At 41.4% G+C, this 24919-nt stretch overlaps 1 pseudogene; it reads left to right on the forward strand.

Moving 5' to 3' along the window:
* The first annotated feature begins 21527 nt into the window (after nt 1–21527).
* On the forward strand, nt 21528–21651 carry LOC127666408 (uncharacterized; annotated as a pseudogene).
* Nucleotides 21652–24919: the final 3268 nt, after the last annotated feature.

The raw sequence follows: 24919 nt of genomic DNA on the forward strand, positions 1-24919 counted from the left end.
TCAGCCGGCCATTGAACTGAGCAGGGTCCCCAATGGAGGAGCTAGAGAAAGGACCCAAGGAGCTGAAGGGGTTTGCAGTGCCATAGGAGGAACAACATTATGAACCACCCAGTACTCCCAGAGCTCCCAGGGACAAAACCACCAACCAAAGAGTACACATGGAGTTACCCATGGCTCCAAATGCATAGGCAGCAGAGGATGGCCTTGTTGGACATCTAAGGGAGGAGATGCCCCTGATCCTGAGAAGACTCCGATGCCACAGTGTAGAGGATACCAGGACAGGGAAGAGGGAAGCAGGAGGGGATTGATTGGGGAAGGGGGGGATGGTTATGGGATTTTCGGGGGGAGGGGGAGAGGCCAGGGAAGGGGACAATATTTGAAATGTAAATAAAGAATATATCTAATAAAAAACAGAAAAAAGAAAAAAAGTCAACTTTTTTGAGGTTCAAAATTCCCACCCAGGTAACTTTCCCTGGATCTATACATGGCACTACTATCAAGGAGCTCAGGTACACAGCACCAAGCAGCCCTGTGGGTACCCCCACCTTCCTCGAGAAGCAGAAGTATACAACCCAAGAAGTAACATGGGGATACTCCTCCCTAGGACACACTGTAAAGAGATGTCTTCTAAAACATCTTTTTTTTTTTTTTTTTACTGTGTAGTCTTGGCTGTCCTGGAACTCATTCTGTAGTCTAATCTGGCCTCAAACTCAGATATCTGCCTGCCTCTGCCTCCCAAGAGCTGGGATTAAAGGTGTGCACCACTACCATCACCCATTGCAAACATCTTAAAATAATATGTCCACATGTGTTATTATACTTGGACTATACATGTATATGTGTAGATCCCAGGCTCTTCCTATTCAAACATGTAAAAGATATGCATCTATCTGATACGTATCTATCTGATACGATATTCCTATAAATTCTCCTGCTTTTTCATGCCTAAAGATACACTCTCACTCATATATATGTATATATAATACAAATATATTTGTATATATATATTTATCGATGTCCATATATTTCATACAAACATATAAGTATGTATTTATTAAAGCACACACATTATATATATTTTATATTTATATTTATATAGCCCTTGCCCTCTCTCCAGACCTCCCAAACACATCCTCCTCCTGTCTTCATCCTCTTCTGACCTCTCTATTTCTTCTTCTTCCTTCTCCTTCTTTATAACACAGAGTCTAACTACTGCCACTTGCCTGACCAAAGACAACCTATCAGTGACCACACCTCCAAAGATGAAAGACTGCCCCTCTCCCTGCAGCCATCCTTTGCAAATACCTCCTCCTCTAGGACTCTAGTCTTGTGATAACCTCCCCCTCCTTGCATCCATGATGGAATTAGACTGACTTGATTTTTGTACAGGTCTTACTTAGGTGACTATAGCTGCTGTCAGTTTTATTTCTTTAGCATTGAGTTAGGATGGAAATCTTGGAAGAAAGAAATAACGTAACTATAGTTACTATAAATATAGACATTTATATTAGAGTAAGGATAAAAGATACCCAAGGAAAGAAAGACTTAAAAAAGAAAAAGAAAAATACCAAAACCAACCAAACAAACCAAAACCATGGTACAGGAGCTGGGAGACACCTCATGTGTTAGAGACCCTTGGCTGATCTTCCAGAGAATCTAGGGGCAATTTCCAATACTCAGATGGTGGCTTTAAATGGTTTTAAACTCCAGATTCAGAGGATTCAACACCCTCTTCTGGCCTCCACGGGTAATAGGAACACATGCAGTACATAAAATAAGTTTTGTTTAAATACAAAAGATGTGAAAGACTGGTTTTAGATTAATCAGGGATTAAAACAAAAAATACAAGAAATGCAGGGTAACAGTTATCAAGATAGCTCAGGGGGAAAGACACCAGATACTCGCTGCCAGGCCCCATGACTTGTGATTGGCCCCAGGGATGGAAGAGAGCTTTCTCCCTCAAGCTGTCCTCTGACCTTGATTCTCCTGGAATAAATGTAATGTTCTTCTTTTTTCTGTTTTTGTTTTTATTTATTTATTTATTTATTTTTATTTTAATTTCTTTACATTTCAAGTGTTATCCCCTTACCTGGTTTTCCCCTCTCCCAGAACCCCACACACACACACTTTTATCCCCCCTTCCCCTGCTTCTATGAGGGTATTCGTCTACCCACCCACCCACTCCCACCTCCCTTCCCTCGATTCTCCTTCACTGGGGCATCTATCAGATCTTCATAGAACCAACGGCCTGTCCTCCCATTGATGTCTGACACGGCTGTCCTCTGCTACATATGCAGCCAGAGTTTGCAATCCCATAGGAAGAACAACAATATCAACCAACCAGACCCCCAAGAACTCCCAGGGACTAAGCCACCAACCTATATAACGTTTTTTAAGGTATAGAGACACGGTTCACCTCTCACGTGACTCAACATGAACTGATCTTGATTGTAACTGGTAACTGTTAACTATGGAAAACAAGGCCAAGCATCCCTTCAGACACACACCCAGAAACTTGAATGTACTGTGGTGTTCAAGAGTTCTTTCTAGATTTCAAACAGATTCCTAAGGGTGGAGAATCTAGTCACCTCAAGATATCTAGATTCAGGAGAATTACTTGCCAAACCAAACTCTTAGGAAGCACAGACACACCCCCCAGTCGATGTTACACAAGTCCTCAGCTGAGTTACAATGGCAACACTTTGTTGACCTTGGTATGTTATGTAACCTTCTTAAGCTGAGACCTGGAACACTGGGGTTCCCTGCTCCATAGCTGTTCCTTAATACATCAGCTTTGTTAAATTATTTTTAAATAGGGAGGATATGTAGAAAAATCTTCTTTAAAATAAATCTATTTTTTCATTCTTGAACTACTGGAGCCTACACTTCAGTATGATGTGCTCTGCCAACAGGCAAAAACCAGCGGTCCGCATTTCACAGACTGACTTGATTTTGAATTCTTCTCCACACAATTTGAGACAGGGTGGTAGAGGCTACGGATGACTCGGAAGCCCTTCCAAGCAGCAGTATCCTGACATTTCTCTCTAATCCCTTTCATCCCATCTAATCCATGAAAGGACTTCTGCTTGAAATACTGGATATCCAAACTCTTTGCAAAGTTCAAAACACTAAATTCTCATTAGCTTCTTAGCACAGTGTCAAAGCAGCCAGGTGAAGCCCATTCTCTGTCCAGCACACTTTCCTCCAAGAAACCCCAACAACAGTGGTTAATAGACCACCAGAAAAGTCCCTGACCTTCAAAGCTTTCCTTTGAAAGAAAATATCACATACTTGGAAAATAAAGTCTCAGGTTCCGAAACACTTTTGTTTAAGAAAATAACAATTTTTTTGTTGTTGTTCTGTCTTTACGTAAATAGTTTTGTGACTAATTAGGGGGGAAATTAGCTGCCAGGTTCCATGAAAAGGCAAGACCTGTTTCCATGACATCTTTGCATTCATGGGAAGCTAGCTGATGGTCCGCTGCCTGTGTGGTGTGCAGCTCAGCTTGGCCGACTGGGACTCATTAGCCAGGGTTACAAAAAATGTAACCAATGCTTTCTCCAGATATTCCACTGCAAACCAAGTACCACAGTGTCCGACCCCTGCCTTGAAGGCCTGGGTCTGAGCCCTCACACTGCTCCCTCCAGCTCAGCCTACAACATGGGATTTTCATTAAATAGGGCTTCCTTACACCGAGCTAATCCTGCAGAGTATAAATGGCACTCATTGGAGAGGTGCATAGGGAGGTGAGCGCATTAATCAATGGAAGCTCTTTAACCATTTCCATGATTTTTAAATGTTTCATAAATAACTTCTTGTTCTGATCTTATTTTCCCTAAGGATAAATCAGCATTTATTCCAGAGAGTTTGGGGAACTAGCTAAACATTGGCAATACTGGTTTCTTTAATGGGCGTTTGTTCCTGTTTTGTAACTTAGGAGGCTTATTCAAAGCAATGTTAAGCAGAAGTGCTCATGCCCAGGGAGGCCCAGGATAATGAGATGTGAGGGACAGACACTGAGGCTGAGGGAAAACAAGCGTCACGTTCAGCCCACGGACATGTCTAGATTTCACAATTCTGGAAGCAGAATGCAGGCATCTAAGAGCCAACTGTGCAAACAAGGTAGTGTCCTTTCAGAGCCTCTGTTTGTCAGGGAGGGTGTATTTGACCATCTCTGATTTTCTTTTTCTGTTAAGATCTACAGGAATCCCTTACTTGTCAGATCAAACAATCCTTTTGGAAGAACTGAGAAATCGACCCACAGCTGGTAGTACAAACACACTTGCAGTAATTCCTACCCAGTCCTCCTCCATGCCCTGAGAATCCTTTCAGGGCAACTGTGTAGCTATACACTCAAAGGGAGCTAAGAAAGGAAGGAGAGCAAGGGGAGAAGGGGGGAGGGGAGGAGAAGAAGCGTGAACTAACTCACTAATGACTTAGCTCTTCTGTGTATCCTAGAGGCAAGGATGGCCTAGAGGAGTCATATGCACCTGATTTTTTAGCCAGTTCCATTCAAAGAGAAATTTGTGGGACAGAAATAGTCTCCGCTGATGATTTCCCAAGATGAAAAGGCCCATAAATGGGACTAATTCCCATGTAGTGACAAGTCCTTGCCTAGGAGACACTACTGCATGAGAGTAATCCTACGGACAGATTAACGGAGGGCCTAAAAACTTCTCCAAGGAGATTGGTTGGAGGAGAGGAACTAAGCCACTGTGCTGGGCAGCCCTGATCCTCTCTCTACCTGAGCCTGGCTTCAAACACTCTCATCTGCCCTGGGTAATGAGACCCCTCCCCCCCCCCAGATTTAGAGGTTTAAGATTTTGAGGTGAACTTTCTCATCGACAGTCCAAGGGCAGCCTTTTGCAAAGAGCCCTGAGCTCCCTCAATGGCAATGATCTAAACACAATGAGGGAAAACAACCTTGAAAGTAGCTGGGTTTTGCTTTCAAAAACAAAGCTTCAGCCTGAACTGCAGCTATAATTTAATATCTAAATATATGAAATAGATAATCAAGTCCTTATTACTAGGCTGCCAGAAACCTTGAGGTAACCCAAATACTGAATGACCTTTAGAGGAAAACCCAAGGGTCACTTAAATATGCCTCATTTTTTTGAACCCACAGCATAGCTGATGGCTGATGTATCCTCCCAACTGCATATTTATACTCCTGTCTGCTAGTTGAATAGGTGGCTGGGTTCTTATTTTGTTTTGCTTTATCCAAGTGGAATGTGTTTCTCTAGGAGCACATCGTATCTTAGACCTGGGTCTGGATGGAGCCCAAGGAATGTAAGATCAGAGAGTGCCTGAAGTTACCAGATAATGGCCAGCAGGCAATGAAGCTTTTGTCTCTGTAAAATCAAGAATTGGGCCAGATAAGCTCTAAGTGTCTTCCAGCTCGAACATTCCATATTCATCAACAAACAAGGAAAATCTGATCCTGACTGGTGGTTTTAAAAACCTCACGGTTCTATAAAGCATCAGGGAAGTGTGGTCGTACCAGACATATTTCACTTATGTGCATTTCATCATTGCTGAGCATTTTCCAAGGGCAAACATGGGGCTGGGGCTCAAGGACATGTGAAAAGTAATCATGGGAAAAAATGCTAGCCATTGGGTTACACTGGCAGAAGCAGGCATGCTGTGAGCTGGTCCCTTCTCAACAGGTAACTGTAATTCTACAAGTTAAATGGAGCTCTGCATTGGAAAACCACATGGGGGGAGGGGAGTCATTGGGAGCTGACCGTTGCAAGAGATGAGAACTGTCGGTCTGCACCATGGAATAAACGCTCATGTCCTGACTCCAGATTCATACACTGAAATTCTCTCTGCCAGGATAATGGAATTAGGAGCGAAGACCCTTGGGGGTTGGTTAAGCTGTTCAGATAAAGACTTTATGAATGGGGTTGGGTCTCCTCCCAAAAAGAGACCCCCATTCCAGTGTGAAGCAGGCCCTCACCACCTATCAGATCTGGTCTATCTTTGTTCATATTGTTGTTGGTTTGTTTTACATGGGCACATATGTGTGTAGCATGTCTGTGTGTGTCTCTGTGTTTATGCTTATGAGTGATTACATCTACCTATTTTATATCCTATAGTTTCCCCTTGATCTGATGTCAATTAGATAGAATCATAGTTTTTTAAGCTTGCTTTATCTCACTAACATAATACACATGAAGCTCATCTAGTCTTCCCCGTGTATCAGTAGCTTTCTATTTCACAGAGCTGTGCACTGTTCTAGTATGCAGTTATTCTATACTTGATAGACATTTGTACAGCTTCTTGTTGCAATTACAAATAAACCTTCTATGAAAACATTGTTCAGGGTTTTCTGTGAATGTAAGTTTCCATTTCCAAAAGAAAATTCTTAGAGTAATTGCTAGATTGAGAGGCTAAGAATCTGCCAAATTGCCTTTCAAAATGGCTGATCCCTTCAGTAATCCCACCATCAATATTATGAAATTGTATATTCTTCTCCACATTTGATGGAATCCATTTTTTTCCTTAAGCATGTCATCTATGTGTGCTTTGATGATTTCATATGGACTTCACTTGCCTTTCATTATGATTGGTGATGCTGAATGTCATATTACATGCTCATTATCATATTTCATTGGCAAAGTGTTCAGGTCTTTCACCTATTTTAAAAATCAGATTTTCTATTTAATATTGCCTTTTTGAGTCTTCTGTCTTCTGAATCTAATTCCCTTAAAATGAGCTTGATGTTAAAAAACTTTTTCACACATGGTCTTTCCCTTTTCTTAACAGTGAATGTCAGAGCTGTAGGACCCCGTTGAAGCCAACAACAGAGGAAAGACAATAGAAGACACAGTTTGTGAAAGTCCAAACCACTTTTTTGATCTCCTTGTATATTGCTGGGCATATTCCCAAAAATTAATACTGTACTAAAGACATTAACAAGAAGTAAATAAATACTAAAAGAAATCTCTCTGACCACTGACCGTGCTCCACAACTGATCAGGGGGAAACATAAATGCAAGGTGTGTCAGTGAGGAAACGGGAAAACAGGATAGCTGAAAGCTCCCAGAGCCCTCTGTTCTATGTCTTCCCTGTACATGGGGAAGACTTGGAAATAGCATACTTAGAAGGGTAAAAGTCCACAGCGGTGATAGCCAGAAATGGTCAAGACTCTGAGGAGAGTTGACAGTTCTAAGAGGAATTATCATGAATTCACTAACAGGTGATATAAGGTAGGACATATTTTCCCTCTTTTCACAGGCCTAGAAAATGTAGGAGACACAAAATATGAGATGTTTACATCTTACAATCTCTCTTAAGAACTTAACTAATGATGTAAAGTAATGGAGCAAAAGAACCACTCACTTAGCTTCATTTTTAATTTTTTTATAATTACACGTGGATTATTTGGAGCCTGGAAAGAAGTTATTTTAACTCTCTCACAGAAAATAATTTTTATCAATAATTCACATCAAAATATGGAAGAGAATGATACAAAACTACATAGATGAATTGGAAGTAATTATGAGTGTTTAGAGTCCACTAAAGACATGAAACATATCTCCAAACAAGGCTGAATAATAAGAGAATTGAAGGAGATCAATTCCTTCACTGGAGCCCAAAATCAGTTTGAGTTGGGTGGTAATGGGAGGAAGTATAACACAATAAAATATGACTTATAGTTTAAGTCAAACTAAGGCTGTTTTAAGTCAATAATGGAATTTAGTGCCCGATATTCCTAATATGCAATCTTGAGACATGTTGGTAAAAATTTGTCATTATAAAGTAAATAAGGACAGCTTTATTCTACTGCACACAGATTTCTATGCCTAATTTAAGGCACAGAAGTCTAGGAAACTTCCAAACTGAGTAAGTTATAAAAGGAGGAGTTAGCCATATATTGAAAACCATGACCAGAGAAAAATGATAAAGAACTAACCCAGGAGAAAAGAGAGGCTTTGGAAGCCTATAGTTGTTGATATAAAATGGTGAATGCATTTTGTTCAGATGTTAATTAGATGTTAGTATTGGTTTTCAACACTAGCTTGCCACAACCTAGGATTACCAGACAGAGTCTCAGTAATTGTCTAGATTAAATTGACCTATGAGCATGTCTGTGTTTATCTGGATTGTTAATTTACTCAAGCCATTCCCTAGGCAGGATATTCTAACCTATGGGAGATAGGAAAATGTTAGATTAAAGGATCAAGCAGGCAGCAGAGTGTGCTCATATGTCTCTGCTCTTGACTGTGATTGTGATGTGAGTAGTTGTGTAAGCTATGGCTTTGACTTCCTCTCAATGATGGACTTAAGTCTGAAACTGTAGACGAAACAACCAATCTGTGTCATCCTTTTGTTGCCTATGGTCAGAGATCACAGTAACACACAAATGAAACCAGAACTAGGCCTGTTCCATGTAACTTCCAAGGGGTTAGAAGATAACTCCAGAAAGAATATCAAGGAAAGGAACAGGAAGAGCAGAAATCTAACACATTTGGATTAATTAAAAATATGTTATTTGAAAGCTGATAATTTTGAGGGTTAATTTCAATGGGCAATTTGATTAGATTTGCAAGTATCTGGTAATCTGACCTGCCGCCTCAGCCTGTTGTTCCCATAATTCCCTGACCATAATGGACTGGACACTCAAACTGTGAGCCAAAGTAATGCCAGTTTCCCCTAAGTTGCTTTGATTAGGTTATTTTGTCACAGGAGTGAAAAAGAGTAACAAATGCAGGAATCCTCCTCTTTTAGAAAGTGTTCAAGGAAGAACAAAAAGAATTCATCTCTTGGAGAACAGATAGATAAAGGACAGGCTGAAGTGCAATGATTAGAGGAAGAAAGAAAGCAGACAGTTGGGTCCAACCTGAGGCATGTGGGATTCCAGGGTCATGTGGAACTCATTTGAGCTCTCACTTTTCTGAAACGTGGGAGGGGAAAGAACAAAATTAACAAATATGTGGAGGGAAATGAGACCCACAACTACAAAAGGGAATTCGGAGTCCATTTGGAAGCATTTCCAAGAAGTTGCATTTCGATAGTTTGAGTTGTTTTTGAATTTTGTGTCAAACTGAAAATTAGATTTTACAACTTTATGAGTTGGAGAGATATTAAAATTTTTGACATTGTTCTGTCCACTTGACATTCACAGGAAATCATGAGAATTTGAAATGAGAGCAAGAAAAACAATGTTAAATTTAAAGCAAGAATGTACTCTTAGTTACGGGAGAATCTGTCTAGGAGAAACCGTGTGAATTAAAATGAAATCAGTTGTGAAAGGGAAGGGAGATACCAAATAGCTTTGCTCAATATTGATCAGTGTAGGAAGAATAATCATACAGAATTAAAATAGACTACAGTTGTCTTATTGTCTGTCTTAATAGCTTTCAAAATAATACATGGTTCTAGACTAGAAAGAGAAACATATAATGCTACAGATAGTCAACAAAGAGAGGCATGGAACTCAGTGGCAGGAAAACAGAAACACTAAAACCTTGACAGTAGTAATTAACTGCATGTGTTGGCTCTAGGTTCTTCTAGTAATATCAGTCCTCACTGGGATCCACAGAAACTTGTTGCTTTAAAAAAAAATAGGAAGCTAAAATGTTCATGTTCTCTGGGAGTAGAAAATGACAGTACCAAAAACAAAAAGAAGAAAGGTATACATTAAATTAACTGTTTTCAGACTTTCTCCATACTTGGATATACAGCCCACATCATTTAACACAGTCTGTTGGTTGAGATAACAGACAGAGATACTGCATGTGCGCATCAATGCACTGAATCCATGTACATGTCCATATAAAGACAACTGCAAGACACCAATCTGATAGTGGGATGAAAACTTCATCTCTACTTGCTAGCTTCCATGGTGCTGGAAACTGGTATGCATTTTCTCAGGGTAGAAAAGTAATTAATAGTCTTGCCCACTTGTGAATCCTACAAACGATAATAATGACAGTCTACAGTAGCTGCATGGATGTTATAGAAGTAACCTACCATTTTCTAATTAAATTTAGGACCCACTCCACAATACAGAACTCATGTCTAAAACTGTTAAGTAGACCTAGGACTGATGGCTGGATAGATGATAGGCCTTAAGGGAGAAGTTACTACTATTATGAACATAGTGTTAAAGTGTCTGCTAAATACTTATATTTATATCCATTAGTTAGTGCAGCTCTCTGGTCTTATCAGAGTTTATTGCAGTAGAGAGCTATTAACACAAATTCCTACAACCTGTCAAAGTACAGAAAATAAGAGACCGAGGGGCGCTCAGCACTGAATGGAACATCTGTGTCAAAGCCCCTCCTCTCAAGGCTTAGGGTTTTTTATGGAAGACAGGGTAGAAAGCTGTAAGGGTCAGAAGATGAATACAGAGAAACAGTGTTGCTTTTTTTTCTATATGAAAGGGCTGTTATACACATGAACTCACAGCAGTTTTGACAGCATACATAAGGCCTTCATAAGATCAAACCAAACAAAAACCATGCATGAATAGGGGAGGGAGTCACACCCCCTGCCTTATAATGAGCTGTAAGTAACTGATGGCTGCGAGAAAGAGACTTAGTCTCCATGGTTACCTTCCCTGATAGGTGACCCACAGTCAGTTGAGTGGTCCTATACCTGTGCACATACTAGCAGCACAAAGATGGCTCAATGTGCTGCTTAAAAGTCATATGATGGTAGGAAGTGATGAGGAGGATAGAGAAGAAATTGGAGGAAGGCTAATGAAGTATAATCAATTTTTTCAACTCTTAAACTAAAATATAAATATAAAAATAATAACTCCAAAATTGTCTATTTCCCCAAAGCACTAGCTCCATAATGAGATGGATTCCATGCAGTTTTGCATGAGACATCTACACATTCCCTCTTCTCATTCAACAAAGTAGATTCCCAATCCATTCCTCTTTACGCCACATTTAGGTTCAGTTAGCTCTTATGGTGACATTTTCCCCATTGTAATGCGTTGTTCAACGCTTCCACACTAGTAAGCCAACCATCCTTCAGTAGACCCAGTCACTCTCAGTGCTAGGCCCGATGGTGATGTTTAACAGCATTGTTAATACATGGGCGAGTGAATGCTGGAATAGATGTTGTAAATCCATATTCCTGACCACTTCTCTATATTATGAGTCATTTACATACACATTTAATTATAGGGAAAAGCTGTTCTTCCAAAATAGCATCTCTGGGCCATATGGAATTATTCTTTCCTAATAGTGTAGAAGATATAAAAGGAATTACCCACTCTACTAATGAATAGAAAGAGGTGGTTCTGTATCAGGGAGATTTGTTAAATGACTTGCTTGGAACTTTTCTTAGTCATTAACAAATAAACACTGTACACTATGCCAACTTGGGCAGTGGTGATAATGTCGTCTTTGTCACTGCTGCTTTTATTTCATTCTTAAAAAAATACCAATGTGTTTGGGGAGGTCCCACAGAAATAAAGCAAATGTATTTAGCCAGAACAACTCAGTTCTCTTTCTGAGTCCACATCCTCTTTACTCTGTAGACCAATGTAGAAACCATTTCCCTCCTGCAAAGGAGCCAGCCTTTGCCAAACTAAACAGCAGGCACAACACAGATGGAGCCAGCAGCCTGGCCCTGCCTCCAGGCTCTACCTTTGGTTGGCAGTAGGCATTTTCTGTTCCTTGCACAGAATATCCACTGACCTCTTCAGGAGCTTCCAACTTCTTTGAGAAGTGTTCATGTAGTTGGATTTCTCTTAGAGAGTTTAAATTCTCTATCCTTACTTGGTAGGATAAAAAAAAAACCATCAAGTTGTGAGAAAAAAATCACATATCACAGGAGCAACTGTGAATTCTTTTCTGTAAAATACTTTGTGATTATGAATCCTTTGACCTAAATAGCATATAGCATAAGCACCAACACCAGTATTTGCTCTGGGCAAGTGGCAGACATAGAAACTCTCATAACAACCCTGAAATGTTTACATAACAACCCCTTGTGCATTGCCATGTAGTCTTTCTATGGGATCACTGTTAGGGCAGAGGAATAACATCTCCATTTCCTAATGGAAGCCATTTCTTTCAGGTCAGAGTTTCTCCAATCTTTTTAATGTTTTCCTTTCCTAGTCTCCCCTCCAAAGAGGCCACCTTGTCGATCCTTTGTTCTCTCTAGAGACCATGACTGTTGACCTCATCTAGCCCTTGGTAATCTTTCCACAATATCTGCTGAGAAGAAACTGGTCCCTGTCACCAAGCAGCTTCATAATTTCCATTGCCTCCTTTTCCAAGTGTAGTGTCTTGATACATCCTTCTTGAAAGATGTAGGCATATTGCGATTCTGAAGTCTGTATTCAGCCTAGCAGCACAGATCTTACCTTTGGGTCCTGACATTAAGCTATTTCAAAGCCTTACTGAGTTGACCCCCAGTAGCACAAGGACTTGATGGGGTGTGGCTGTGAGGAGCTTGCAGCCACACCCCATCTGAGAATCAAAGAGCAAGCCCCAGGCTCCAAAAGTTTTCCCAACAGTCAGGAATGTTTGATTTCTACTCCCAGTTTGGCGCCTTTGAGTTAGAGAAGCAACCAAACAGCACAAGAGCCAGCTTTCCCATGTTCCTACCTTCCTCGTCTCTCTGTGGGAAAGGAAAACAAACCATCTCAGAAATGTCCTCAAAACTGATTCTAGTTTTCCAGCTGATGACTTTCAATAAAACACTCCAGCTTGTTTCCTGATACTTATGATGAGACGTATTCCTTTTCAAGAATACTAAATTTGAAGGCCATTATAGTATTCTAGTCATCTTGATACTCATTCTCTTGGCAAAACCCATCACCGGAATAGTCTGTATGACAATGATTTAGAAAGAATGGAAACTACAACAGTTTAAAAAGCTACACATAAAAAAAAAAATTACACATTTAAAGAGCCGAACTTCCAGATTTCTCCCTGACTATGGGAGAAACATGAGTTATATTTAAACCTGTGTTTTATTCTCTCCTGTGTTGCCACCATAGCGAATTAAGAGAAATGAGATGAGAAAGTTTTGAAAAAAACTCCAACTAACAGAAATAATGCTCCTCAAAACATTTGAAAGTGGAGGTTTGTGAGATAAATCTTGTTAGATAAAATATAAACCAAACCAAGATGGGTTGGGCCTATCATAGTCAGGGCTCTGGCTAGAAAGATGTAAACCAAGGTCACAATTCTATCCTTTAACACCTGTAGATGATCTTTTTTCTTTGTTCTTTCCTTTTTTTTTTTTTTTTTTTTGTTTTTTTTTTTTTGTTTTTTGGGGGTTTTTTTTTTTGTTGTTTTTTTGTTTTTTATTTTTTGGTTTTTTGTTTATTGTTTTTGGAGACAGGGTTTCTCTGTGCAGCCTTGGCTGTCCTGGAACTCACTCTGTAGACCAGGCTGGCTTTGAACTCAGAAATATGCTTGCCTCTGCCTCCCAAGTGCTGGGATTATGTAGATGATCTTAGCAACAAGACAAAAAGAGCACCTTTTGCTTTTAAATTACAACCAACACTACCCAGATTTAGGTTGTCTGTGGGTGTTTGTTCATTTTTCATCATGAACAATAAACAAAGTTTGACAAAGGAAGAAGGATTTTTTTAGGGTCATGGTTTCAGGGGAATCACTCTATGTTTGCTAGCCCCAAGCACTTCAGTGGAAGCAGGTACACACTAATTTCTTCAGGTCATTAAAGAGAAAGAGATAGCAGGGAAGGGGGTAGCAGGGAAGAGAAAGGAAGGGAAGAGGAGGGGAGAGAAGTGGAGGGGAAGGGAAGGGGAGAGGAGAGGAGGGGAGAAGGGAAGGGAAGGAGAGGGGAAGGGAGGGGAAAGAAAGGGAGGGAAAGGAAAGGGAGGGGAAGGAAAGGGAGGGGAAGGAAAGGGAGGGAAGGAGAAGGGAGAGGAGGGGAGGGCAGGGGGAAGGGGAAGGGAGGGGAGAAGAGGGGAAGGGAGAGGAGGGGATGACAGAAAAGCAGAAAAATCAGAGGATTGAAAAGGAGAGGAGGGAGGGAGGAGGAGGGCAAAAAGGGGGAGGGGAAAGGGAAGTGGAGGTGAGGGAGAAGAGGGGAAAGAACAAACATTCTTAAGGATCTATCCCTCCAAACCTACTTCCTCCAGCCAAGTTGTATCTTCTAGAGTGTGTAGAACTTCCCCCAAATAGCTCTACCAGCTAAAAATTAAGCTTTCAATGAAGCCTTGTATTTTTAGGGAACGGGTACATTTCATACGCAAACCATAACATAACACTGTGCACCAGTATGCGGAGATTTAAAGCCAATTCTCTTGATACCATGTACACCGTGTCTCCCTCATCTTGCGTGTCTGCATAAAACAATCTGATTTTGTCCCTTAGGACTGGGGAACATGCAGCCCAGATGTGAGCTGGTGGTAAGATAGGGAAGGGACTTAAATGGACAAAGCTAGAGGTCCTATTATAGCACACACCATCACTTCTCAGACTTCCAGTTAATAACTTCCAGTTAATTCTGTTTACCACTTGATCCCTAATATTCTGTTTTATCCTAATAGAAATGTATAGTTCAGCTGAGACATTGTCCTTTCAGTCCCACTTGTCTGCAGCAGACACAGAGACGTAGAGGCCAACAATTGTGGGCTGTATGGACAAGGACATTGTCTAAGAATGGAGAGGCCACAAACTAGAAGGGTATGGGGCCCAGACTCTGTGGAGCCGAGCCACTAGTCTGTGCTGCTTAAGACTTAATTGTCACTAAACTGAGAAATAAACTCTAATCTTATTTAGGTCACTTTTACTGTTGATGTCTGTTGGTCCAGATGAACCTATAATTTAATTCATGTTTATGTTTCTAAATTACCCTAAAGCATGTGTTGTGATTTACACAGCATGGATAGTTCTCCACGGCAGCCAAATGAAAGGCCAACCCAGAATGCATGCGTGGGCTTTCACAGTCTGACCAAGGCCTTTCTCTTTCTCTTTCCACTTTCTTTCCACTCCGCCAGACCAATAGATTTATTGTTTCCTCACCATGCTCCATCTTCCTCTGCAGTGAACGCTAATGTCAAAACACCATTTTATTGTGCTGGTTACAGTCTACCTTTGAACCCACAATCTGCTGGATGCAGGAAAATAAGAGTTGTCTTGTTTAGCTAGGAAAGGCAGAGGAGGGAAGTCAAAGACGGAGGGAGGATGTGGAGGAGGGGGAGGGCAAAGGGACATTTGAAGGAAAAAGAATAGAGGAAAGAAAACACAGGGAATGGATGGCTGTTGTACCCTTATGGATGGCAGAGCATTATACCCAGGGCATGCGAGAAAGAAGCAGTCACCCTATGAAATCCTGGGAGGAAACGCTATAATCATAGGCAGGTTTTAGATCTTCCATGAACTTTAGGTTTGTTTACATTTATTCCTTGGGAAAGCAATTAGGCAAATGAGAAACATTAGAAAATTGGTTTACACTCATTTACTGAAACATTTTCTCCTCGTGTACAGTAATTTGAATAAGCCACAAATTAATTTCTGCATCGGCGGTGCCAAGTGTATTTCAGCCTTTTAGGAGACTCAGGAAAGCTATTTGAAATTGAATTTACTTTCCAGGGGTAATCGCTGACAACGCGAATCCCAGCATGTTGGCATATTTGGAAGGGGCTTGCTCTGGTTTCAGTTATGACCCTCTGCCTTGGTTTATCTCATAAGTAGCAGCAGTCTTGTCTAGGCACATGTTTAATTTTCCACTTTCTTGGGGAACTTTTCCTTGACTATTGAAAGCACCGAGGTGGAGAAAATTAGCACAAGGGTTCTAAGAAATAATTTAAGTTCTTTCAAAGGAGAACTCATGAACGGGTGGTAAATCAAAGAATACTGCAACATTTGCATCATTAAGACTGGACCACTGGTGTTTCTATTCTGACTGGAAGAGTCTGTGCATCTGTCCCTAAATCTATATCCACAATATTTTTGAAGAATGTGCTATTGTAAGAGAGTGTTTTTATCTAGTCTTCCTGCAAAGCCAAGGCAGCAAGAGTTAGTCACGGAAACTGACTAAAGTACCCTCTCTACATACAAAATATGGAATGTCCTCTGAATGTGAGGAGTCCTCTGTCTAGTTTTGCCCCGAACAACTTCACCTGTTGTTCCCTTAGTACCGATGCAGTCTACAGACGAAGAGAAAATGAGACAACCTGGGGTTGGGGTGGGAGTGTTGGTCCTCTTTTCTCTATGGCCAAAAAAAAAAAAAAAGAGCAAACCTCTGGAAACCTGTATCTGTTATTATCCAGAGAATGATATATTCACTAAGACCTTTAAAATCGGATGTTTACATTCCAACCAAATGCAACATCATCAAAGGCAGATTGAGGTCTGCTTTGGATTTTTATTTTCCAATCCCACTGAGTACACCATAATTTACTGAGATTCAAATTAAATAATCAAATACCTAATACTCCCTTCTTTATAAAACTAAAATTATGAGTCATGACTTATTGTCAACTCTTGATATGGTTCTTAAAGTACTTTTAGAATAAAAGTATTATTGGATGTTTTTATCACGTTTTACAGTTTCAAATTCATTATTTCATAATGCAGCCTATTGTTTCTGTTAAAACAACAGTTATCTTGTTAAACTCTTGAAAAATATGTCATTTCTTATTGCCAATGTGTTGATTCACAACACATTTTATTTAATGAGCAATAACTGCAAACCTACTACCTTGCAAGCTCATGTCACATTGTAACCACTCTCCCCAAAGTGTTTTTCCACCAGGACCTTCTGCAAAGGGAACCATCCTATCATACAAATCCTCTTGTACCAATGGAAGCACTGTATGACATTTCTAATAAATTGATATAGTTAAAATATAATAAATCAATTAAAATTTGGGCAATGATCAATTATTTCCCTTGGATATGGTTCTAAACACCAGGATAAGCTTACACGGTTTTCCTGCTGACTCAATTGTCAGTCTCCAGTCATAGAAGAGTTTTGGGAGCACGTTGGAAGTGTATTAGCAAAACTCCGTGGCAAAAGGAAGACCAGCAAGACTGCTTTCTTTTGCACAAGGGAGTTTTCTCCCTGGGTATTCTAGATTTGTATTAATCTGCTGACAGTTCCCACAGCCAGAAACTATCCTTCTGTGCCCCCAGCTTTTGTAACTACTCTGCCTACACTACTTGTTCCACAGGCACGCCTTACAGCTCTTCAGCCAACACTTACTTATGTCTCCCCATTGACCCTTTCCCTGGAATCCCTTGTCTCATCTTTTTGTCCCAGACAATCTGCTCTTCTCCATAGACAGTATGTCCAAACAACTCCAATTTGTATTCTGTGACCTTTCCAACAACCCACACACCCTCTTAAATGGATGTTTTACTCATAGAATCATGATGCTTTTCTACTTTCCCTAGGAGTCTCTCTATTAGAAAGTTTAGAGAGCCATGCCCAGTTTTGTTTTGTTTTACGTTTACTCATAAGCTTAAAAGCTAAGATTTATTTCAAGCTTTAAATGTGCCAGGTACCATGATAGGAACATTATTTAAGCTCCATTACAAGAGTTGGAGGTCAGGAGCAACCCTACTCTATGGGTGAAGAAATATCCTTGGACAACTTTAAGGGCTTGCATGCTTGCACAAATGCCTTGCCCATCAAAGTCAAACACAGACATTAACTCACACCCATCAGACTCCATGTCCTAAAACAGCACAGAAAAGAATACAGTGGCTGTACCTAGTAACACCACAGAGAACATTTACAATGGGATATTCCTCACAAGTGTGTTACAAGAGCCCAAAAGCAGTCATCAGAAGGGAAGCAGCCAACTGTGAGATCTAACTGGAAGAGACTTGTGTGATCCCCAGAGCTGGACAGAAACAGGGATGAGTCGTCACTAGAAAGAAGATAGAAATTGGCAGTCAGTTTCTCAGTCTCAGACAGTGGGAGCTGGGGCTATGAAAGTACAGCCTAGGAGGAGCTAAACTACTACACTAGAAAAAGTCACTGGCTGCCCCTATAGCAGAGGTTGAGGCACAAATCCTAAGAGGTGTTTCCCATCCTCTATGGCCTGGCACTACCTCTAGTGCAAGTTTCATGAAAAAAAAATCTGATTATCTTAAGGAAGCCCAGGAAGTCATTCACAGAGTAGCTTATGTACAACATAGAGAGGAGAGGGAGAGATTGAGAATAGGCACACGATGACTCCCTTGACTCAAATGTCTATCCTGGCATCACTAATCCATCATGCCTCATGCATCACTCCTATCTGGGATTGACAAGTGCCTATAACAGTGGTAAAGATAGCGATTACCTGTCCATTGGATAACAAATGTTCTTCCTCCTAGACATCGCTAAACACTTTCTTCATGCAGTGACTGGAATATAACAAGTTACTTGTCTGTAGCTAGCGAGGATGAGTGTGAGTATTGAGCATGATCTCAAGTGACTGGCTACCAAGAAGTTAAGCTCTTCTGTCCCCAACTATGTTATAAGGATAGCAAAGGACCAGCAGACTTCATGTTGGGCCTCTGTGTTACATTATTCAGTGAATTCTTGTTAAACCAATTCTACGATCCCAGTGACCAGGGTTGACCAGGGTTCCCCATGTAAGCCAGGCTGTTTGGGTAGCTTGGGAGGTCATCAAAAAGCTCACTGTGATTTCTATCTATCCCAGTATCTCTCCTTCAAAAGAGGAGGAAAAACTGTGGCTACCACTTTAATGCTGTTGAGAAGTAACTTGCTTAGCCTTTTTGTTACAATTGATATTATTGTTGGAATCCATTACTTCTCCAGTGTCCTCTATTTAATCTGTTTCACATTCATAAGGAGTATGAAATCCAAAACCAGCACAGACTCAATTACTCTCATTCGTTGACCTTAAGTGCAATTGTCTAACATATGGGAGATGGAGCATTGCGAGGAAATGACAACGGCTCTGGTGCTTCAGAGTGACAAAGTCCCCAGGGATGGATACTGACCCAAACATATTTAATCCACTTCATTACAGAAATTACATGAGAAATTTCATAAGCGCCATCTTACTCACAGAATTTTAGGTATTTCCTGTTCTCAAGGGCAAAGAAATACTGCAAAATCAACATTTTTTTAATGACATTTCAGTACTGTCTCTCTTGGCCGAAAAAGAGAGAAAGTAAGAGACAAAAGTGAAAAAGAGGGAAAGGCTAATTAAGCATTTTCAACTCTTAATAGTTGATTTTTACAGTAAACCTTTAAGCCAATTTATATTCTGTATGAACAAGTTTATCTATCCTCCTGGTGATAACATCATGAATAAATTAAACTAAATCCATCTGCTTTCTCTGGGATTAATTCTTCCTTGATTACTATAATACAAAAGTGAGTACTAGTATTTCCATTTTAAAACGAAAGCATCTCTTAATTCAATTACCTGGCACATTTTAGGATAAAAATCTATTTGCTACTGCGCATCTGGAGTACAGTCGGAGATAAGCCCATCTGAACTGTGGCAGAGCCTAATGTTTATTAAAGTCTGTGAAATGAATTCACATTGAATATGATCCCTTGGTCTGAACATTGAGTGTCAAGCCAGCATAAACTTAAGCTCTTCTGGAAGAAAAGTTAAGAATTTCTCTCAGTTCCATGTACCCTGTACCCTCCCAGTCACCGCTCCACAAAACACACACACACACACACACACACACATTTCCTCTATCATACTGCCCAGAGGGCTAACGGGCAGGATTCATCTGTCTTTCTCCTGCCTCCTCCTGCCTCCTATTGTGTTTTATGTCAGAGTCAGAGATACTGACCCTTGCAGGCTATCCCCTCTCAGTGCATTTATAGCATTAGGTAATAAGTGTTAACTTGTGAGGACACTTAAAAACCTGAGTACTTCTAACTCTGCTTACCTAGGCCTCAACAAGAAAGGCCAGCTGTAGTTAGGAATCCCATAAAAACGTTCCCCTTTGATCTCTTCTGCTGTGACTTCCTTCCTTGTTAATATATAAGTTGCTTCTTTGGCGTTCTATTTGTTTCTCATCCTGCTGTGTTAAATCTGTTAGTTTTCCCTTTTTTCATTTTCGTTTTTGTGGTTTGTTTGTTTGTTTGTTTGATTGGTTGGTTGGTTGGGTGGATGGATCATGACTAATGTAAATCCGTTTCAAATGATGACACACTGTATTATCTCTCACACTGACTTCATAGGAATCAAACCATGTCAATAAGTATAAAGTAAAGGGGAAAGGGCTCTCTCTCTCTCTCTTCCCACACGTTGTCTGAGGTTCAGCCCCCAGACATTCCACACTGTTTCCTGTATAGGTCGCAATCTGGATCTTTTTATTTCTTCATCATTCACTCCAAAATGAAAGCAAATCTAGCTAACATCAGCCATAACACACCTTACCTCTACTATAGATAGTTTTGGTTTTTCCTATAATTAGAACAGTCCAGGCTCCAACCTAGTCCCTACCAGAAGGCAGCTTCTCACAATAAAGATAGGACTAACACAGGGTTTGTGATCCACCTGACGTTCTGAATCACACTATCCGTGCTTTCATCTGCTGGCTGGTCAGAGCCTGCTGTGCCCACACCAACTTCCAGAAAGAAGTTTGGTGCCTTAGAGCTGCCTCGTAGCACCTTAAGGAGTTTATCTTCAAACCTGAAAAGCTCCCGTACATCTTTGGCCCTGGGAAATCCAGCATGCCAAACATGAGATCTGCTTCTCAAAGCTCCAGCATCCAAACTAAAAGCTGTAATGGCAGATCTGCCCCAGCTCTTCCCTGTCTTCCCCTAGAAGCCCTGCCAGCCATAGTCTCCAAACTCTCTTCAGGAGCCAGCTCCCTCTCTTCTATAACAAAAGAAAAATTTAAAAGTCCCTTGAAACGAATGGGAGTCGACTATTCTTTTCACTGCTTTCTCTGTTTCTTGTTCTACCTTTTCTTCCACCCCAGAACAAAACAAAGTGTTGGGTGATGTGAAAATATATGAATGTTCCTTAGCGATGAGGAAAGAAGTTATAGAGAAGGAGCTATGGCCTTCCTAGGTTTTTGTGCACCCAGAGAGACAAACCATGCAGATACAAGTGGTACACACAAGTTTAGTCCTACAGACAACATGCCATAGAACAACTTGGAAGGACAAGAAACAGGTTTCTAGGGGATGAATCAGAATAGGCCACACCACTGACCAGTCAGACAGGCATAAACTTGTGGGTTCAGAGACAATCAGTGTCTAGCCCGAGAGTTAGGATTCTGGCATGTGGGGGGTGGGGTGGGGAGCATGAACAATCTCTCTGTTGCACTCACAGATTCAAAAAATATCAGTAACTTTATTCTCCCTTCCCTTTGGATCTTTTCTGTTTCTCTTCATTAGTCCGAAATAATCTGGAAGAGCACTCTGAATATATCTATTGTGAATAAGATCTATTTTGTCACTGACAAAATTTTTCATCTTACAAAAGAGAAGTGTTTAATTCTGATTTTTATAAGCTCGCTCAGTAGTTATTTTTGTATTTATATTTTGTACTGCTTTCATAAAATGCTCTGGTTGCCTTTGTCCTAGTGGGCTCAATACTTAACAATTAACTCTGGACTGTATTGATTAAGATCAGCAATGTGCTCGCCCCTAGGGGCACTGCAGGTGTGGCTGCCATCCCACATGTGTATCAAGTAGGTGGAAGAGAGAAGAAAGTCTCTCAGCGTTCTACTTTATAAACATCTGAACGATGAGTAGCTTAACATTTCCTGAAAAAGAAAACCTGAAACAACCTCCAGTCCACCACCAGGCAGGCCCAGACAGGATTCCAGAACAGCGAGCAAGCTTGAGACCAGAAGACCCTGGTCTCGGATCATGGTCTCCAGGTGGGAGAGAGGCAGACTCAGCAGACCCTCAAAGGGGGCCACCTGGGCAAGCCTGTTGAGCAAGCCTGAGACAACCACCAGACCAGTGCCATGGGACCCGGACAAGAAGTTAGCCTGAGATGCCCACCAGTCTGGCACCTTGCAGGCCTCGGTGAGTAGACCATGTACAAGATGACCCCTTCCAGGTACCATAGTGAATGAGCAGAGTATAGCACCCCCGAGACTACTCCTGAGATACTCAGACCACTCTGAGATACTCAGAGACTCCCAGATGCCACTAAGAAGAACAAGTGGTGGAGAAATGGAAGAAAAGGAGAAACGGAAGGATGTAGGGACAAAGAAGAGAGGCAGAAGAAGCTAGAAAGAACTCAGGTATCCCTCAACAGAAGAGTGAATGCAAAAAATGTGGTATATCTACACAATGGAGTACTATTCAGCCATTAGAAACAATGAATTCATGAAATTCTTAGGGAAATGGATGGAGCTGGAGAACATCATACTAAGTGAGGTAACCCAGTCTCAAAAGATCAATCATGGTATGCACTCACTAATAAGTGGATATTAGCCTAGAAAACTGGAATACCCAAAACATAATCCACACATCAAATGAGGTACAAGAACAACGGAGGAGTGGCCCCTTGTTCTGGAAAGACTCAGTGAAGCAGTATAGGGCAAAACCAGAACAGGGAAGTGGGAAGGGGTAAGTGGGAGGACAGGAGGAGGGAAGGGGGCTTATGGGACTTTCAGGGAGTGGGGGGTTAGAAAAGGGGAAATCATTTGAAATGTAAATAAAAAGTATATCGAATAAAAAAAAAAAAAAGAAGAAGAAAGGCAGAACTGGAGATTGGAAGGGACTGTGAAACAGCCTGATCTGAGTAGCCAGTGATAACACCTGGGACTACGTAGGGTCCTGGCCTGTGCTGCCACTAGGGACCATGTCTGGGTCCCAGATGTCCCTGATCTGGGCTGCTGCCCAGGAACATGTTCATATCTGAGGGCTGTGCGTACTGACCCCACCCTTCATCTGGGCATCGTGGAATAGCTGGCCCTGGGGACGTGAGAGCACGAAAGCTGACCCCACCCCTAGCCAGCTGCAGGGGGAGCTGACCATGCATGTTGTGGGAAGGGCGAGTGAGCCAGCCCCAGGATATGATCATGGGAGAGCCTGGCCCTACCACTCGTTCCCCTTGCAGTATTGTGGACAAGGGAGAAATACCCTCCTCCCTACTCTCCCCTTCACCACTGGAGGCAGGTGGGAGATCTGTCCCTGAGGTCAGGAGAGCAGGAGAGTAGGTCCTGGACCTCACCTGACCAGCAGAGTAGAGCTGACCCTGGATGTAGGGGTTACAGATGAGCCAGTCCCAAGGGCATGCGTGTAGAAGAGCAGCACTGACCTCTTGTCTGCTGGGTGGTAATATAGACTTGAGGGAGCCTTCCTCTTCACCCTTGTCTGTTCCTTATTATCTATGGAAGGATGGAGAGCTGACCCCAGGGTCATGAGAGTAGGAGAACTGGCTTTGTTCCTCACTGACTGCAACACTCAAAGTTGGCCTAGTACCTTGCCTGGGCAGCAGGATAGAGCTAGCCCTAGTTACAAGGGTTTAAAAAGAGGAAGAGCCCGTGGGCTGACCAGTTCAGCTACTTCTGAGGCCCAGATCCAGGGCTTTGAATTGGTCCACCCCAACATTTACCTACAGATGGAAAACTACAGGATCTCCATGACCCAGGGCAACAACAGGATATCCTATCAGAGAGGAGTTCTAGTGAAGTTCCAGTAATGATAGAGTAGCAGAAACCAGAGGCCTCCTACCAGACCAACAAGATATTGCAATAAACGTTGGCAAGCAAAGAAGTATGGACAAACGGTGTACTGTGGGACGCAATGTGGCACAGCTTCTACAATGAGATTTTATTTTTCTCTGTTGTGGGGGAAGGTTGTAAGGTTGGAGTGTAGGTATGAGGGGAGGGGGAGATGAGTGGGACTGGGGTACATGATATAAAATTCACAAAGAACAAATAAAAGGTTTTTTAAAAAATGTTCAGCAACGTGACAGACAGTCTTGGTAAAGGAATTTGGTTCTAGCTTCTCAAGAATCATTTAATCTTGAGACAGCACTCACAGGCGAGTTCTCATGTGCACGCTCTGCCTCAATGAAGTTTGCTTTTACTACCATTGATACTATAAAATTAAAGTGTAAGCCCAACTTTGACTTTTAATAAACACATATCTAGAATATTTTATTAACTGTACTGCATGTACATCTAGATTATGAGAAAAAATGGCATTCATAATAATGTGAAGAACTTCCGGAGTGGTCTCTATGAGCCACAATTTCCATATTAGTCCTCTTTGGGGGGAAAAACAAGTCTAAGTCGCATACTTGGAATGCTTTAACTCTGAAGCTTCGCATGCCAAGCTAAATCCGCTTGCTGCTTCCCTGATCCAATCTCTGAGATTTGTGAAGGACAGGAGGCATTTTCAACTGGTCAGCCCCTATGTGGAGTCAGATGTCTTTATCCTAAGCTCTAAGTTCACTTGTGCAAAATCAGGTCCCTAAGCTGTGGGCAGCTTTGTGTCAGCCAGATTTATGTGGGCACAACCTCCATCACTTGGCTTGACAAATCATACCAGCAAACCCATACATCACTTTTGAACTCCATAGGTAGCTGTCCTTTATTCGCTTTGGTCCCTTGAAAGTAGTAAATCACACTGGTACCCCAAGCGGTCTGGCCAAAGGCCACAGTAGAACATTAGAAATGCAAAGAAAAGCAATCTCTGCTTCTACCTTGCCTGTCTAATGAAGAATAAAGTAAAATACCATAAAGTGATGCAGAGAAGAGGTTGCAGGTTTAGAGTCAAACACAATTTTGAATACTAGCAGTAACACACTAGCTAGAAAATCTTGTGTTTAATGTTTAGTCTCTGATCTACAGATACAGAGATCAAGACCTGCACTGTAGTCGCCCTATGGTAAGCATAATCTGTCAGTAAAGCAGCGGCCATCACTGTTAGTATCCTCATACTCTGAGGGGGATAATAGGCAGACTTCTGTAACATAATAGAACACGAGAAAAAGAAAACATGAAGCCAGGGTCCCACAGTCCCACAAACAACCCTGTTAAACTCTGGCTTTCACAAACAGGACATG

The sequence above is a fragment of the Apodemus sylvaticus genome, chromosome 15 (assembly GCF_947179515.1).
Source record: "Apodemus sylvaticus chromosome 15, mApoSyl1.1, whole genome shotgun sequence".
Taxonomy (NCBI): domain Eukaryota; kingdom Metazoa; phylum Chordata; class Mammalia; order Rodentia; family Muridae; genus Apodemus; species Apodemus sylvaticus.